This window comes from Neolamprologus brichardi, chromosome 3 (genome assembly GCF_056152115.1).
Source record: "Neolamprologus brichardi isolate AB-2024 chromosome 3, ASM5615211v1, whole genome shotgun sequence".
In the NCBI taxonomy this organism is placed as follows: domain Eukaryota; kingdom Metazoa; phylum Chordata; class Actinopteri; order Cichliformes; family Cichlidae; genus Neolamprologus; species Neolamprologus brichardi.
The window spans coordinates 8,220,263-8,235,530 of record NC_142106.1 but is presented as its reverse complement, the minus strand read 5'-3'; the positions used below and the strand labels follow the sequence as shown (position 1 = coordinate 8,235,530).

Genomic DNA, 15,268 nt, shown 5'->3' with positions numbered 1-15,268 from the left:
CCACGCACATGCAAACAGCTCATCTTTACTGCTTTAACTGTTAAAACAGAACATAATACTGCGGGTGACAGGGAAACAGCATATTCAGGATATGTGAAACAGCAGCTTGTTTAGTTTAAACAGTCTGCATTAAGCTCGGCAAACACTGTGTGATTTATTTCATTCACGTTATTAAGCTCCTGCTCAATCTGTAAATCCCAGAGGTTAGAAGTTCATAGGTCACGATGTAGGGTCCCACACTATACGGCCTGATGCTCTGATGCGACCTTAGTGCTCAAACTGTGCGTCCATAACATGAAGCTTATCATACAAAATCTTTCTCTCACTCTCCCTCTTTGTGTCTTTCACTCACTCACTCACACAGACACACACACACCATCAACTTTCCAAACAAACATCCACAGCTTGGCAGTGTATACAGCACTATAATGACCAGACCTAATTCTTTTGAAAACCATAGATCTTTCCACAGGTCTCCACTTCATCAGACATCACCTAGACACAGAGCTGGATGAGGCCAGCACAAACAGCAGCCTATTCGACGAAGATGATGGATCCATGGGGTAAGAAAAGCCAGAAGCAGGGGAGCTGGAGAGGCACCTTTCATGTCCATTCACTGGAGGTGTGGATCTATTGCATTGCTTTCCTCACATCAAGAAGCTGTCGATCAAAATCAATACTGCTCTTCCTGCATCTGGAGCTTGTGAAGGACTTCTTAGTCATGCAGGACTCCTGTTCACTGCTTAACAGTTACAGCTTCACAGAAAGAGAGCAAACTGCTGCTGAAGCCTAACCATCACTTCACTGAGTTAAGAAATGGCACATTTTTGCTAAATATGCAGAAATAAATGCACACCCATACAATTTATGGTAAATTGAGCTGCCTTGTATGTACAGATGCCGCGTTCTAATATTTTCTCTGAGGCTGCTGTGCCATTTGGAGCAAAAATTAATATAAAGTTTACAGCATGTCTTGTCACTGGAAATTGTTTGCACTGTTTCTATATTTATATTATTTACTGTAGGTATTGGTGAAAAAAGCTTTATGTTGTGAAAAACTGAAATCTGGAAATTAGAATTGTTGTGCCTTATTTTGTTGATCTTTTTACATATATTCCTTTTGAAAATACTAAAATTTGTATATTTATTTATTTTTGTTTGTCTGATAGCATTTATTTATAAAATAAATCAGATATTTCAAACAGTTACTCGCTACTTGAGTAGTCTTTTTTGACAACTACTTTTCACTTTTACTTGCGTAATAATATTTTAAAGTAATGCTACTCTTACTTGAGTACAATTTTTGGATACTCGACCCACCTCTGGATCTGTTCAGAGTCCAGGGATCACAAAGAGCCAGGATGAAGGATGTCTGTAATGGATGCTGAGGACATTGTTGAGAATCAGTCAGAGATGGCTGGAACCCACAAGGGAGGTCGATTAGGAAGAGAGGGTCCCATGCACCTGAAACTGGGAATGAAGTAGAGACTCACCAGTATGGCCCTGAGAGGAGTGACAGTTCAGCAGCCCTTAACCTGCCTCAGTCAGAAATAGAACCCGAGTCCCTACAACATAAGTGTTGTAATGAGCAGGTAACGGACTCTCAGTCTAACTCTCCTGGCCGACTGAGCCGATGCACCCAACAGAGGCGTCCAGGCCAAATGCTCACCTGTTCATCTGTAGGTCATCCAACATAACAGTCACGGCCCACTGTAAACATGGTAGTTATTTACCTCGTGCCTTCACCCGCCCTGTGGCCCCCACAACCAAGCTTAGCTTCATTCTAAGGCCCACATTTAGTCCAGTTTCCATATCTATCTCTTTTCTACCCCATATGTAGTTATTAGGAAGAAGCCATAACTATGGTGGTTACCTAATCCCAGAGAACCAAACATTTCTAAGTGCTTGAAATTTGGATTTAAAGATTTTGATTATTATCCGTGTGATAGTTGGCAACAATACAGAGACTGTAAGCGCAAATATGTTTCAGGTGTCAGGAGCCACTATTGTTGTAGGGGAGCGTGTGGCACCACTGTGAGGGAATGGCCACATTATACATATATATATTGCTTTTTATTTTACTTGATTTGATTTTTTTTTTTCCCCTCATTGTATATTGTTTTCTCTTCTTATTTTTGCACCTTTGCGGTCCAGCTACCCAATTTTGCTGTACAGTAAACTGCATAATGACAATAAAAAGCTCTAAGTCTCTCTAAGATGTTACCCTTTTCCTGGAGGTGGAAACAAGCAGACCGCCCCCGTCTCCACAGCAGCAGGGAGGCCCCGCATCCCAAACCCCAACCAGATGACCAACTCCTCCGCCCAGCCCCTCTGTCCCATTTCCTTTTGGACTCTGCTACAACACATATGGTCTGACTCTTGTCTCATGATTTCATATTTTGGGACTATTGAGTGAATTATTGAATCTCAGTAATTAAATTAAATCAATCTAATTTAATTTCTTGCTTAATAGTTCAGCTCTCGTTTATAGAGATTTACTAATGAATTTTGTTACTCTGAGTTTCTTGCTTCCCATACACTCAAAAAAATAACTCTTTAAATGAACATAAAAAAAATCATGGAAAGAATTTCCATGTGATTAAATTGCTTTATTTTAGTTTTATTTTATTTTTTTATTTTTTTATTATTTATTTTATGCAATTCTGTTGCCCCAACTTAATGCACTCAAGTTGGACCAACTTAATCAAGGATTGATGAATCAACGTATTTACTGCATTTTGATCCAATATATTTTAATAGTGTTGATCCAACTTAAAGAGTTTTGTTCCAACTCAATTCAGTAGGTTTTCTCCAACTAATTTACTAAATTTGGTCCCAGCTTAAGTTAATTGAGTTGAACCAACTCATACAAATTAAGTTATTCCAACACAAGTCTTTAATGCTAATAGAAAGCAATTTAATCACATGGAAATTCTTTCCATGATTATTTTAAGTTCACTTAAAAGTGCTTTAAAAGTCCAAACACCCACAGCTACAAACATCTGGCTGGCACTACCCCTTCTAGGTATCCTGCAAAGGATTCTCATCGCATCATTATATGCAACATTATTACAACAGTATTTGCCTGCACATAGAGCTTACACTGTTGTCTGTATATGTCATCATCATCATTCATTTGCTCAGTAATAAAGCGACCGAGGTATTTCACCTTTTTATGAACTTCAAGAGTTTTTGGGCCAGTTTAAACAAAGGGAAATTTAGCTGTTTATCCTGCTCGGTTCTACATATCAAGACAGAACTTTTAACAGCATTGTACTTTATGTTATATTGCACACCATATTCAGTACAGATGTTAAGAAGCTCCTGCAACCCAGCACTGCTTGGACTAAAAACAACCAGGTCGTATGCATACATAAGATGATTTATCAATGTTTTACCTAATATACACCCAGTGTTACACTCAGCTGTATGGACAAATCATCAACGTATAGATTAAATAAAATTGGAGATGTGGTGGCAGATTTCTTTTCTCATATATTAAGCACATATTTAATCATATTACATTAGTTATAGTAATATCACTTTCTTACTTTACCATAGTAAGAGCACTCCTGTGTCACTACTTCACATACATGTGGAAAGTTAACATTGAGGCCATTGTAATGGGAGACGCTAAACAGATAGTGAGGCTCCTTCTGCTTATCTGGCAGGAAAATCCTTAGGTGAAGGCTAAGCAGAAAACAAGGTCATAATTCTTTTGTGATAGTATTTTGAACATGCGCGACGCGATCGCGAAAACAGCAAACAAACACCACACTGGTGTTGTTCACAGGACAGCAAGAGTAAATGATCGGGAGACTCTTGTCGTCGTTATCGTTCCCCTCCTACATTTTGTTTCTCTGATTTCAGCGTTTTTGCTTCACAACTAAAGCGTGCAGTTTACTTTGTGTGCACTAACATAGACTCGAATCAACCAGCGCCACCTCTGGCCAAGTGCCACAGCCTACAGCCAGATCAACTTGTGACACACATCTGCACCATATTTGAATTCGTTTCATGCACAACACATTTGTACCTTTCAATTGTGTCTGTTGTGCGTCATGCAAATAAACCTCTGACCTGAATGAAATGATATCATGTATTTATTTTTGGCCTACATAAGTAAGAAATGTTAAATTATATACACAAAGTCATAGAAATTGCCTGTTGGATGGCAGTTATTAATATGATTGTACTGAAGTATTATGTTTGAACTATAAGCACTAGAATATTGGGTCCTGGTTATTAAATTGTATTTGACTGTTTATTTGTTTTTGAATTATTTTGTTTATTGCTCTTATAAGTTGTTTTGATGATCTTTCAGTGACATATTTTTTATTTTGTGCTGTACTGGCAGGCGTGTGACACACACAGATCAGACCCGTATTTCTGTGTTGCCTTCAGAGACCCAGTGAGAAGTAGGAAACACTCATGGCATAGCTGACAGCCCAGGCAGTGATTGAGGTCAAAGGTTGTGTGGTTTGGGGACCTACTAGTCATTATGAGAAGATTCTAGAACCACAGCAATAACCATAAAGCTGCATTGGAATGAGAGGGTGAGGGGTGAAAAGAGCACGAGTTAAAGGGGTCGTTGGTGTGACATTTCTAATCATTTTTATAAATGATATGTCACTCATGTGGGGGCAGTAAAGATAAATGTCTTTGAGAGGGTTTACACCGTTTAAATGGGTCGCTTGCCCTACAATAGTAAAGAGTACAGTGCACTGCATAGTTATAGAGGAAAGATTGATCTCTTTGTTGTATATGTAGCTCAGAAGTGTTTGACGTATGTTGGCTGTGTGGAAATTCATGGCTACTTCTTGGTTTTACCCCAGACTTTGGGAAGCACTAACACTGAAGTTAGTTTATGTTTGTGGTATTCACTTACCTATAGGTACAAATATAGTCACTGTCCTTTATGGCAAACATCTGGACAGGGCAAAGCAAATGGCACAAAGGAGTGTGTGTGATGGTGGTTGACACTTGAGAACTCTGACCAGAAATCACCCACCATCACGTTTACAGTGTGCCAGCCCTGTCAGTAACCTCAACAACTCTCACCGTGCATCTCTTTTGACCAGTCTGAAGGAGTGGATCCCTGTGCTTTAGTGTAAAATCTAATAATTTAATACCGACCGTAGCTCAGGGGGTTGGGAAGCGTATCTGTAACTGGAAGGTCGCCGGTTCGATCCCTGGGCTTTCTGTCCTGGTCGTTGTGTCCTTGGGCAAGACACTTTACCCTCTGGTGTTGGCCAGAGGGGCAGATGGCGCAATATGGCAGCCTCGCTTCTGTCAGTCTGCCCCAGGGCAGCTGTGGCTACAACCGTAGCTGTCTCCACCAGTGTATGAATGTGAGAGTGAATGAATAGTGGCATTGTAAAGCGCTTTGGTTGCCTTGAAAAGCGCTATATAAATCCAATCCATTATTATTATGATGTTTAATGAGGCATGTGTGCTTCAACAACAATAACACTGGGCATGAGGTTTTTTTTTTTTTTTTTACAGAAACAGTTAATAAATTGGGAAACATGGGTTGATTAATTTAATGATAATGTCACGGTTCTGGGTCAGTTTGACCCAGTATTTTGAGTTGTTATGATATGCTGTGTCTTTTGCATTATCTATTGTCTTTTGCAGACGGAGGATTTAGTGTTTGTGTTATTACGAGTGCTAAACAAGAAGAATTCCCAGATGGTACAGTGGACACATGTGTGACTACTGTGATTAAAGCATCTTTCTTTCAGCTTAACGAGTGAACCGTCAGCTCGTTCAAACACACGTTAAAGTCCGTTTGGCTCGACACCACCGAACAGAGGCAGCAATATAACATAGCTAACATTAACAGTGCAGTGAATCCTGCTTGTGCCGTGATATTCAGGAATGCAAACTGAGCAGCATTACTGACTTTCAGCTTGTTGTGTTTGTGGATATATGACTGATTTCAATTATCCATAAAATCATCACATTCTCTGTAATATTAAGGTCGACTATTGAACGGCGTATATTTTAAAGAAAAGGCTTTGAAACCAAGTTAACGCTGGAAGTACAAACATCACTAATGTCACATAACTTTGCCGACATGTGGCCAACAGTAATGTCTTAATGTTATTCATTATTAAACATTTGCACATAAATAAGTGACATAATATTCAGTACTTGCTAGTGATGTTCGATTCGTGAACGAATCGTTCAATACTTGAGAATCCCTTTACTGACTCGTGAATCATGATTCACAAGAGCAACTGACTCACTGACTCATCCCTGTTGCTGTTAGCAAACTAATTCCATTAGTAGAAATATATCTACCTTATAATTAAAATTGTGGGGGGAAAAAACAACAGCCAGTTTATTAACAAAAACATTCCTGCTCTGAACTGGAAGAAAAAACCCTGAGTAGAAGCTCACATCAAGACAATAGCTCCTCAGTTCACAGTAGCATCGCTCAGCTAACATGCTAACAGCACATTTGAGCTACTCACCCCCTGCCTTGCTGTGCTGAATCATAGCATAAGCGAATCACTCAGGACTCTCTAACCCCCTCCCTCCTGGCTCACAGCTCAAACGAGTTGAACAAATCACTCACTCACCCCCTCCCTTCCTGTTACGAATCACTCACCCCCTCCCTCCTGGCTCACAGCTACTTCTTCTGGTTCTTCTTGGTTGGCAACCAATGTTAAGGCACTTTACCGCCCCCTGGCTCACAGCTCAGTGGACATTTAGATGAGAAAATATATATTTGACACAATTAAGGAAAATACCAATAAAATAAAATAAAAATAAATAAATGTTCCCTTTAGAATTGTTTTGCTCTTTTTTGCTCTAAAGAAAATAGTTGTTTTCTTTTACAATCATTCATCTAAGCAGTAGGATTTACATTAAAAGAGAAACAAATTACGTTTGAGTGAAAATATACATTTTTGCACTCTCTGGTCAACTGACTCAGTGACTCAAATGACTCAAGAAAGCCGATTCACTTTGGTAAGTGACTCATTAAAACTCGATTCAGTAAAAAGAGTCGAATTTACCATCACTAGTACTTACTTTAAAAGTTTACTCTTTGGCCGCCCCTCTTCCGCCGAATCGAACATCACTAGACTGCACCCTCTCCACTGGAGCTCCATTGATGATAATGGGCTTGTTGTCTCTGTGCTGACAAATGTTCTGCAGTGACCAGAAGCTTTATATCAGATAACCAATGAATGGCTTCATATACTTCATGTGTCCTTACACTTATTGTGTCATGACTCATGTCAGAATTGTCCTCGTATGATTCACTTTTTATACAGTTAAACAATGCAATGTAATGCTGTCTCCACAATACTGCAATGTTATCTGCCCCAGAAACACCTTCAACAGTTGATGGTAGAGATGGTTTACAATTATTAAGAGCTTTCACCTCTTTCCAAAAATCTGTCATATTATTACACAGCATTTTCCTGGCCAAGGAATCTGCTCTCAGCATTTTCTCATTTTTAGTTATAAAGTGAACAGCGTACTTATATCTGGCATTCGAACATTTTTTCTGTTCAAATTCTGGGCCTTGTTTAGGTCTTCCAGCCATTGCCCAACATTTATAAGCAATGCCAGGTTAATCATTATACATGGATACGTGCTCTTTTCCCGAGTGCTTAGCAATTAGATGTTTGTTTTGTAGTCCATCTTCAGCACAATGTAGTTTCAACAGGCGTCACATTGTTACAGAGAAACGAGTTTAAGGCTGGTCCAATTCTCAGCACAGCTCCTCTCTTTTCCTGAGTTTTTAGCAATTCTCCTTCACACGATGACGTTTTCATCGAGGCCAAAGAAAATAGTTTAGGAAAAGGAGATAGGCGCTACTTTTGAAATTACACCCCGCGTGGTTACGTTGTGCAAGTGAGTCACGTGACCAAACCAAGTAACAAATCACTGAAGAGTCGGGAAAAGGGGCGGAGAAATTGTGTGTGTGCAGGAGAGGTGTCGAGCAGAGAGAGAGTTACTTTTTCATGAAACTGGAGTAAAGTAGTGAACTTACAGAACATATACCACTACCAACGTTGGGATCAATTTCTGCATCGATCTGCACACCCTTGTCTCCTGGATCGTAGCTGAAATCAGCGTGAACCACTCTGCTCCCTGATCTGTTTCTTAAGACTTCCAGCTTCATCACGGAGTTTCTGTTTGTGGGCTCATCTGAAGGTAAGCGCCGAGCTAACTTTAATGTGGGTTCAGTTTATGTTGATTTTAGCTCTGTTGAGAATAATAGATTGCTTGGTATACATTGGAGTTAGACAGACTGTAGAGTTTGTGATTGCTTGCAACATTATAATACGGCGGCTTTTAGGGGGTAAGAGTAGATACAGAAAAATAGTCTTTGAATATGAACAAAGGGATGGGGTGCAGGGCAGGAGAACAACCAGCCCCCACCCCCAGGACAGAAAGCCACAGGTACACGCGTGGGGGAGGGCAAGCAGCCTTTAGAATAGGACTTAATAGGACGATGTCCAGATGCATCCAGGGCTGGACTGGGACAAAAAATCGGCCCGTGTTCCAGATTAACTGGCTTTGGTCGAACAGATGTGTGGTAGACTTGCGTTTCAGGAGCTGCTACCGACAAACCAGCAAAAAAACACCAAATGTGTAACCTGTGACACTTGTTAGGTTAACTCAAACACACTCCGTCAGTCTTGATGCTGTTGAACAACAAAATGTTTAAAAATGTGGCGAGTTGGTGATATTTTGATGCGCGACGCGATCGCGAAAACAGCAAACAATTAACACCACGCCGGTGTTGTTCACAGGAAGGCGAGAGTAAACGGTCGGGAGACTCTAGTCGTCGTTATCGTTCCCCTCCTACGTTTTATTACGCCGATTTCAGCGTTTTTGCTTCACAACTAAGGCGTGCAGTTTACTTTGTTTGCACTAACATGGACTCGAATCAACCAGCGCCACCTCTGGCCAAGTGCCACAGCCTACAGCCAGATCAACTTGTGACACACATCTGCACCACATTTGAATTCGTTAAATGCACAACACATTTGTACCTTTCAATTGTGTCTGTTTGTGCGTCATGCAAATAAACCTTTGAAATTAATGAAATAATAGCATGTATTTATTTTTGGCCCACAGTTGTAAAAAAATTCCAAATTATATACACAAAGGCATAGGAATCACCACCCCTGTTCATCATGATTTTAATATTTTTGCACATAAGAAAAACGTCTTGAGCAAATATGACATCAATATTTCATTAGTGTTGTCACATCACATCCTGTAAGCAGAGCCTGTCTGTGTCTTTTCTCTGCAAACAAACATTTTAGAGTTGGTTGTTATATACAGTCTGTATAAGTGTGGTTGATGTCATTTCATAGTGTTTAACTTGAAGGCCCCGAGTACTTTTTCCCACAGTGAACTGTTGACTGTTTTCAGTCAACTGTTTTCAGTGACTTTCAGCTTGTTGTGTTTGTGGTTATATGACTGGCTTTAATTATCCACAAAATCATCACATTCTCTGTAAGATTTACATACTACATATTTTACAGTGAAGGCTTTAAAACCATGTTAATGCTGAACGTACAGGATGGGCCATTTATATGGATACACCGTAATAACATGGGAATGGTTGGTGATATTAAAGTCTTGTTTGTGGCACATTCGTATATGTGAGGGGGCAAACTCCTCAAGATGGAGGACCATGGTGGCCATTTAGAAGTCGGCCATCTTGGATAGAACTTTTGTTTTTTTCAATAGGAAGAGGGCCATGTGACACATCAAACTTATCGGTAATGTCACAAGAAAAACAATGGTGTGCTTGGTTTCAACATAACCGGACCTGGCACCCATAATGTGCTGGCGCACCATCTTACTGGAAAAACTGAGGGAACGTGCCAGCTTCAGTGCATAAAGAAGGAAACTGTCAGGAAATGATGTCATGCACGTAACATGACATCATTTCAAATAAGAAAAAAGACGAATTCGGAATGGATTACCTTGCTGAAGCCTTTTAGACAAGGGACTTAGGACTTACTATCCAATCGTGTCCCACATAGGTGACTTTCTCCAGAGCCCATTGTAATGTGGAGAAGCTCACTTTATGATCGTTTTTAAAGCAACAGTGTTGTATAGCACTTTTAGTTCCAATCATGCAGGCCTGCTTGAAGGAGAGCAGATTCTCAAACCTAACTTTCAGTGCACTCCTCAAACATTAAAAAATTAAATTAAATTCTACAAAATGTAAAAACACGAAAGCCTAGTTTTAGGACTTTTCATCTCCACTTGGTAACAAAAATGCAAGTTTCATCCCATGTAACAAGGTGTATGTAATGGTAAAATCTCCCCCAGGAACAAGAAACTAAGAATCTACTAGTCTCACTCATTTAATCCCTCTGCTGCATTCTGTTCACCCCTGCTATAATTCAATCATCTTTCCTAATATAATATTAGTCCACTAGTTCATATATTGCTTCTCATCCCACTACACTGTAAAACCCAATAAGTTAATTTAACTCAAAACTTTTGGTGAAACTGATTACATAAAATATTTTAAGCAACTAAAACTCAAAGTTGAAAGTTAATTAAACACACTTTATTTATTAGCTTTAGATAAATATTTTTAAGTACCAATGATAAATGTTTTCATGTTATATCCACATTCTTGGTTTGGTACTCTCTACTTAATATTTTGAGTTTCAAGTACAAATCTAAATCAAGTAAATTTAAGGAATTAATATTTAGTTTTAAAATGTTAACCATTTTAAGCTAATGATACTCAAAACTTTAAAATACACCCAACTTGTAGTAGCCAAATTTACTGTGTTTTGAATTGGATATAAAAATAAAAAATGTGCTAGAAATAAGCAACCACACTTGTAAAAACATGGCAAACAACACAGACAACATAAATTTAACTTAGAAATTTATTGAGTAACATTAACTTGTTAAGACATGATGTCTTAACATTTGCCTTTTTTCAGAGAACCAAAAATACTTGTGTGTAGCAAGGGGATAGAGCTGAGATCCTCTTTTGGACAAATGCAGTACAGTAATAAATGACAAATTAAATTTCCTTGCATGTATGTTCAGAAAAGAAAAGAAAAAATCTCGGGCAATCCCAGACAAACTCACCAAATATTATTGGGAATAATTTCTGAAATGTCAAATTTAGGCACAAGGTTACAATATTAGAAATAAAGACTTTCACAACATGTGAAATCTGAATACAACAGTATTTAGATGCCATTAACAGTTGAGTATAGCATTTTTGTTTAAAAAAAAAAAAAACAGAAGGAAATGAAAAAACACAAAATCCTGCACTGCCAGGTGGGGAAACTGAATGAAAGTAAATTACAGTGCAGCTAATACACTGGAATATTATTGGGAACCTTTTTAATATGCCAATACTGTTATTACAAAAACAGCAAAGGTTATTACTAAACCAATATACACATCTGTAGAGTGCAATCATGCTGTCAACGACAGACCAATAAAACCTTAAATAGAGAAATCCTTCTTTAGAAGCATAAAACAAAGTCTTGTAAAACTCCTTAGAACCTTCCCCTTTTATTTTGGATGTTTGGCTTTTAGATAATCAAGTATGAAATGAGAGTATGCAAATGCCAACATTTTCTCGCTTCTATTCTCTTTTTTAAAACTTATCCAGACTTGGAAAAATGATAAACTGAGTTACTTGCTTTAACAGGCACTTGGGGGCTGTGTAGGGACAGTGGACATTATTCTACTGCCAAAAGATCATTTTTGAGACTCAGCACTTTGGGCTTCAACTTCCCATCCTCCAGACCCATTAACACTTTCTGAATAAAGTCAAATGTGTTGGCCAAACATTTTGGGTAGCTTAGATGCAGGGCGTAAGTCAGTCCAAATATTACTAGAAATGCATCAGCCAGGGTGGGAAAATCAATGATCATGTTACCCTCAACCAAAACTGCAATCTTCTCAGGGCAGAAGAATGTTGCATCGCTGGAATTGGGCCTGATCAGGAGGAGTCCAAGTGGCACTTCACTAATATCTGGTTCATCAGAATGCATCATCTACAGAAAACAAAATTACTACATGTTAGTGCATTCCTATTTCTCTTAGGCTACTTTCACACTGCAGGTCTTAATGCTCAATTCCGATTTTTTGATCAAATCCGATTTTTCTTTTTGTCTGTTTGTTCACACTACAGATAAAATGCGACAGATGTCACACACAACGCGCTCTGTTTAGACCAGGGGTGTCAAACTCAAATACACAGTGGGCCAAAATTCAAAACTGGAACAAAGTCACGGGCTAACATTAATATTTATTGAAAAAAAAAATCTTCCTCTAGATATAAGAATGAATCTTTTCTTATGGACTCAAACACGTTTTGCTGAAAAACTGAATATGGAACAAGCAAAGCTTAATACTAAACAATATATATATTAGCTGTATAATACCAGTAGACCAGCTCTAATAGTAATTTGGTATGGCTTTGCGGGCCAAATGTAATTAGGCTGCGGGCCAGAGTTTGACACCTATGGTTTAGACCCAGAGCAAACAATATTGTTTGACTGATGGCCGTTAATGTAAAGACTTCGGACTTTATGTTTCCCAATTTTTGCTTTAAGTTATTTTGTTATTTACATAATAATGTAAATAACCTAATAATGATCCTTATTGCTGTTTTAGAGAGGAGTGGTGCTTCAAAGGATAGTTGCAGGTTTCTGTCAGACTCTGCAGATTATACAGTACAAATAAAATGTTCACGTTTCTCCAACGTTGTCTTCCCAACAGTTTCACTGACATCTACACTGGATGGCCAGAAAGCGTTCACGATGTCTTTTCAGGCACTTCTCCGTAGCTGATAATTGGCGTCTGTCTTGTGTCAGTGACATAAAAGACGGATTTAATGCGACTTGACCGTTCAAACAGCAGTCGCTTTCTAAAACATCGGATATGTATCGGATTCAGTACCACATACGAAAGTGACCCAGATCGGATTTGAAAATATCGGATTTGTGCCGTTCGCACTGTCATACCATGATCGGATATGGGTCACATAGGGTAAAAAAAAATCGGATTTGATGCACTTTCGCCTGCAGTGTGAACGTAGCCTTAGTCTCATCTATACAAGTCACAATACAAGTACTGGATTATCCCCATCTTAGAAATCAAGTGTTTGAACAACAAAAAAGCCAAAACACACCAAAAACTTGAGAAAAATAAAAATGACAACTAGTACTCATAAAGCAAAGTCATACCTCTTCATGGCAATAACTACAGAAAGTCAATGGGAGTTCTATTATTAAAATAAATAAATAAATGTACAGTGATGTATGGTTGGGCTAGGAACATTATAGAAGGTAGGGTCTATACACATTAAGAATATGTGGTGTTTCCCCATTATGTGACATGGACACTGTTGTAGACAGACCCAAAGGATGGAGATACTTCTCACACTGTCAAAGTGTCATAATGTTTTGTGAAATCTAAACAAGGTTGATACTTGAATACTGTTCACAAACTTACATCCCACGTTTTGATGAAGGTAGAGGTGTCTTCGTGCAAATAGACATGAACATGAAGTAGTAGAGCTTGAGCAGACATTTCCTAGAAAGGAAAAGAAAAGAGTAGTAGTTTTTTCGCCCTGATCTATTTGGCTACATGTGGCTTATTCCAAAAGCAATATTAATCTCGCAAGTGTCTGATCAGAATGAATCTTTTTTGTGTCAACAACAGATGTCCATCAACAGTATATGCTGTCAGACTTACTGTATCATTTAGCTCCGGCAGCTGATACACCGAAAAACTGTCTGTTAATGTCAGCTCAAACGACCTCAAATGCTCAATGTACCAGCATTCGTAATTCCTGCAAAACAAGGAAATGGAATTGTTTACAAGCAGGAGATATTCAATCCTGCTGAATGTTGGAAGTCCTCCAGTCTGGCCTGCAGAGACAAACATTCCAATTGCATACTCCGTTCCATTTAGGGACACTTTATGAGTGGTGTATATGTTTTGGCTGTCTGTCTTAGTCTTGATAAAATCTTGTGCTACTTCAGGCAAAGTTGCAACTTGGACACAGGTGACACTTGAAGCTTGCGCTTGCGGTTTGAAAAACAAGGGTCCATTGAGGTGATATGCCATCATATGCTGATGCCTGGTTGCAAGTGTTTTCAAAACATTCTTGAAGTTCTTTGTATCCTGAATAACTCCTTTGAAAAAAACGATGTTTTCCCTCAAATCTCATGGTCCACAGGTTAATTTCTTCCTGATATTGCTGTCATTCGGAACCGCTGCATCGTTCACTACGGCCGTCTTCTTCTGTTTGTCTACCACCACTATGTCCGGTTGGTTAGCCACCACCATTTTGTCCGTCTGTATCTGGAAGTCCCACAGGATCTTAGCTCGGTCATTCTCCACCACCCTTGGGGGCATTTCCCATTTTGACCTCGGGACTTCCAGGTTATACTCGGCACAGATGTTCCTGCACACTATGCCGGCCACTTGGTTATGGCGTTCCATGTATGCCTTGCCTGCTAGCATCTTGTACCCTGCTGTTATGTGCTGGATTGTCTCTGGGGCATCTTTACACAGCCTGCACCTGGGGTCTTGCCTGGTGTGATAGACCCCAGCCTCTATGGATCTTGTACTCAGAGCTTGTTCTTGTGCTGCCATGATTAGTGCCTCTGTGCTATCTTTCAGTCCAGCTTTGTCCAGCCACTGGTAGGATTTCTGGATATCAGCCACCTCCTCTATCTGCCGGTGGTACATACCGTGCAGGGGCCTGTCCTTCCGTGATGGTTCCTCGTCTCCCTCCTCTTTCTTGGGTTTCTGCTGCCTGAGGTATTCACTGAGCACTCGGTCAGTTGGGGCCATCTTCGTGATGTATTCTTGGATGTTCGTTGTCTCATCCTGGACTGTGGTGCTGACACTCACCAGTCCCCGGCCCCCTTCCTTCCGCTTAGCGTACAGCCTCAGGATGCTGGACTTGGGGTGAAACCCTCCATGCATGGTAAGGAGCTTTCTTGTCTTTATGTCAGTGGCTTCTATCTCCTCCTTTGGCCAGCCTATTACCCCAGCAGGGTACCTGATCACGGGCAGGGCGTACGTGTTGATGGCCCGGATCTTGTTCTTACCGTTCAACTGACTCCTCAGGACTTGCCTGACCCTCTGCAGGTACTTGGTGGTTGCAGCTTTCCTAGCGGCCTCTTCATGGTTCCCATTCGCCTGCGGGATCCCCAGGTACTTGTAACTGTCCTCTACGTCTGCAATGTTGCCTTCTGGTAGTTTGATCCCCTCAGTTCTGACT

The 15,268-nt window shown here is 39.8% G+C and overlaps 1 protein-coding gene across 2 annotated transcripts in view; it reads left to right on the top strand.

Annotated features, from left to right (window-relative positions):
- The window catches only part of LOC102795448 (uncharacterized), a 47,498-nt gene that overhangs the window by 24,771 nt on the left and 7,459 nt on the right, over positions 1–15,268 (top strand). The window contains exon 1 of one of the 2 annotated variants that reach the window (XM_087832322.1): positions 7,935–8,175. The exons of the other annotated variant lie outside the window; for it this stretch is intronic. The gene's annotated coding sequence lies outside the window, so the exon portion shown is untranslated. Of the gene's footprint in view, positions 1–7,934; positions 8,176–15,268 lie in introns of those variants that run through there. 2 annotated transcript variants of the gene reach the window in all.